Here is a 4114-nt window from a genome sequence, read left to right as displayed (position 1 = left end):
TACATACAGGACTCAATCTAGTTGGTTTTGGAAGGACTCTGTGTTCTGGGCATATTCTTGGACCCTTCGGTATTTTCAGCTCCATCACCAGCACCATACCTACACTCATGAAAATGGACTGAACTTCTGAAACTATAAGCCGATTAAATGTGTTCAACTAAATGTGTTTCTTTATAATATTTTTCAATAACAATTATGGAGGGACTCTGACCAGCTCTAGTATGGCAAGCATGGCTCTGGCAGGCCTTGCCTTTCTCCCCCATTCCCTTTTCCTTGTTTAAAATTTTAGATTATATTCCTAAAGCCAATCATCAAAGTCTGTTCCCTTATTTGACCACTTCCTCTTCCTGAGGCTGACTACTAAAGTCCAGCTCTCAAAATATTAAAATCCAACAATCAGGGGACAGTGGTGGTATGCACCTTTAATACTGTCATTTAGGAGGCAGAGACAGGTGGATCTTTGTCAGTGTGAGGCAAACCTGGTCTATAAAGTGAGTGCCAGGACAGAATCCAGAGCTACACACAGAGACCCTGTATCAAAAAAGAGAAAAAAAAAAGAATTGGACTGGAGATGGCTCAGAGGTTAAGAGCACTGACTGCTCTTCCAGAGGTCCTGAGTTAAATTCCCAGCAGCCACATAGTGGCTCACAACTATCTGTAATGAGACCTGGTGCTCTCTTCTGGCAAACAGGCATACATGCAGGCTAAAGACTGCATACATAATAAATAAATGAAATCTTTTTAAAAATTCAATCAAAAGCTCCCTTTGATCCATCTAATTAACATGCCCAATTAAAATTAAACACTTTGTCCTAACTCAGAGATTCTCCTTGTACATTTATAAACCACAGTTTGGCCATGTGCTCTGCCTGTCTACCATCTATCCATAGGCAGTACTTTGTCCCACTCCAAGAACAAATACTGCTGCCTCCTTTTTCTGTTCTCTTCTCCTACCTCTTTCTCTGTCCCTGTATTTGTCCTTTATTCCCTGCCCTCTGTACCTTTGGAGCAAGTAAATTTCCTTTTCTGCTGAGGACTTGGCTTTGGGGGTTAACTGAGGTTACAGAAGCAGAAGTACTCTTAGTTTTTAATTCTAGGTGAGTATCTTTCCTCTTTCACTGTAGTACAACTTCACAGTCTCTTATAACTAGCTATTTGTTTTAAAGAATTAGCACAAATGAAATAATGGAAATTGAAGCAGCTGCTCAATTAACTTTAATTCTAAAAATTCAATATGCTCTTAGTATAAAGAAAGATTTCACTAAGTGGTGTAAATTGAACATTTATAAAAAAGTCTTAACTATGTCAAACCTAAACATCTCTAGAAAATGCCAAAATGTTCAATTGTCCAGTTAAAGCAAGCTATATTTTGGAGTGCACATATGACAACTAGCTATCTCACTTTAAGTTGGGATTCAATGTCTTATTGTCTATTTTGTAATGGTTTAAGTAAAATGCTGCAGGTCCCTGAGCAGCGGGCCATGAGACCACACTATATGTCCCTAAGCAGTGGCAGGCATTGGGCAGTGGATCCCAAGACCATGGCAGGCCATGAAGGCAGCTGGGTCCCAGGCAGGAAACTGTGTGGAGGGTGAGAGACTGAGACTGAGATGGACTGGCACGTCATGCAGAGTGAAGTTGGATATTTATTTAGTGGGTAATGGAAGGGAAGGGAAGAGGAGAAGGAGAGAGAGGGGGGAAAGAAGAGAGAGAGAGAGAGAGAGAGAGAGAACGCTATTTAGAGAGAGATGGAAAGAAAGGTACTCAGGGTGGAAGCTGAAGATCAGCTTGCCTCATTGGATGGGAGAGGGAGTGGCTTGTCTCTTAAAGGAACAGGACAGACCATTACACCTTTATAGGAGAGATAAGGTATTCAGAGGGGCAAGAGAGTTGACTGTTATTAGAAAAATACCATGGGCTTGGAAGGCACTACAGTAGCTATGACTGGCAGTTCTAGGTACCATTTGTAGGCTTGCATCTTCAAGAGGATCTGGACCTGTTTTATTTGTGAGAAACAGTGCCACAAGTCCCCACCGTGGCAGATCTCCCCTCAGAAAAAATACCTTTTCCTTTACTTCCCAGACACAGGCTGGGTCATGAAGCCAGAGGATCTTGACTTTGCAGGTTAGGCCTTCCCCTTCTTGCAAGTGACACTGCTAAGGAACGATGTGACCCCAGAGGAAGAGGCTGAGCTGGTGTCTGATGGATAGTGACCTCCAGAACCTCTCTCAATCCAAGCTAAAGGAAATAGAACTATGGCTCTATACTCAATTGTCTTCATTTATTTATTTATTTATTTGGATTTTTTTGAGACAGGGTTTCTCCGTAGCTTTTGGTTCCTTTCCTGGAACTAGCTCTTGTAGACCAGGCTGGCCTCGAACTCACAAAGATCCACCTGTCTCTGCCTCCCTCTTTTTTTTTAAAGGCAAACATGTAGGCAGGCAAAGGCAACAAGCTGCCTTTGCTCTCCAGACCTCAGACATGCCAGATTTTTTTTCAAAGTTTTAACGGTCCTGAAAGAGGCACTAATCAGCCCCTTGGAGAGGGAATAACCTTGGACTCCAAACTTACTTTTTGGAAGCAAAAGCTGAAGATGGCAAGCTTCCAGAATCTCCCCAGCATCAGCCAGAAGGTGGTCCAGGGAATGGACCTCTACCAGGAACTAGAGGACTTCCTGTCTGTGAACAGTGTAATCTGGACTACAGCTGGCAGCAAGGTTGGGCGATCGACCCTGACCTGGAAACGTCTGGCTGTGGGATGAGCAGCTGATGAGCCTCAACTCCCTATCAGCCACGGTGGTGCAAGTTATAATTTTACTTACTTTCTCTGTCAGTGCCCTGTCCCTTTAAGAGACAAACTCTGCCCATTCCCAATTTCTTCCTTACTTTTGAGGCAAGCTGGTCTGTCTGTCTGTCTCTCTCTCTCTCTCTCTTTCTCTTCCATTCTTAAGAGGTAACTATCTTCCTCCATGGTCTCCCATGCAAATCCGCCCCTAGCCAAAGGCTCTAGCAGCAGGCTAACCTCACAGCTATAACAACTAGCTATATGACCTGCAGCTGATCTGTTCTCTTCCACCTGCTAAAGATCTGCTACTTTAATTCTTGAGTTTCTTTCCTTTTCTCTTTCTCCCTTTAAATGTTCTTTTTGCCTCTCTGTTACAAAGTGTCAGTAAGAGGTAAAAAGTCAGCTTTCTCTCGCTCACTTTTCATTTAACTTTATATGTAATTTAAATTCAATTCCATGTATTTGTACAACTATACTTGTATACTGTTAAAAATATTTTTAGCAGTCCTAATGAGCTCTGTTTATCTCCTTTCAGACCAAAAAAAAAAAAGCAGTCAGTCTCAAATATTTTAAATTGCTATGTATTTTGAAATGACAAATATATGGTTAAATCTGTTATACTGTACATGTGATTCAACTCTACTTTAAAATATATTTTACATAATGATAATGGTTTAAGTTTGTAAAGATGTATTTTAGATTAACAAAACATGTTCTTCACTATTGTCAGTTTTGTTGTTAAGTTTCTATAACAAACATTTTTTTCTTTTTTGTCCTTCACTAGTATAAATCTTACTTGTTAAGTTAAAAAACCAGTACAGTCAAGCAGGAGAACTCTGGATAGAACACTCCTCAGCTTGAACCCAACTCTCTAGGCACATCTTATACTGTAGTCATAACATATATACTCAAAAGACAACCCTCAACTGCTCAGAGATCTGGGGGATACGGCATTTTAAATGTTTAATTATTAAAGGACTTTTCATAACAGAGAAGTAGGTTGGTTCTTTGCAGCAACCCAATTTTCTCCAAAGAAGGCAAAAGACAGATGGACACAGAACAGCATCCATCTGTAATTTGCTTCAAGTGAAAACGCTAAACACTGGGAAAAACTGCCTTTCATCTAAATTGCTGAAGATCTCCAGACAGTGGACAATGAAAAACTGAAATTGACTGCCTGGCTCCCCATGGAAAGGTAGGCTGGTCCTCCTACAGATTGTAAACTACATGGTCTTCGGAAGTCTGGCAGGCCCCATGCTAACAGCAGAAGGCAAATGTGGCCCTGAAGCCCCTGCCCTCAGTGACTATGGAGGGCCCTGAGGAGTGGCTC

At 41.5% G+C, this 4114-nt stretch overlaps 1 non-coding gene across 1 annotated transcript; it reads right to left on the bottom strand.

The window, feature by feature from the left end:
- Nucleotides 1-2417: 2417 nt before the first annotated feature.
- On the bottom strand, nucleotides 2418-2560 carry LOC130868871 (small nucleolar RNA SNORA67). The gene has a single exon (XR_009056589.1). It is a non-coding gene; the product is annotated as a small nucleolar RNA SNORA67 (small nucleolar RNA).
- Nucleotides 2561-4114: the final 1554 nt, after the last annotated feature.

This window comes from Chionomys nivalis, chromosome Y, assembly GCF_950005125.1.
Source record: "Chionomys nivalis chromosome Y, mChiNiv1.1, whole genome shotgun sequence".
Lineage (NCBI taxonomy): Eukaryota > Metazoa > Chordata > Mammalia > Rodentia > Cricetidae > Chionomys > Chionomys nivalis.
This window is presented reverse-complemented; position numbering and strand designations above follow the sequence as displayed.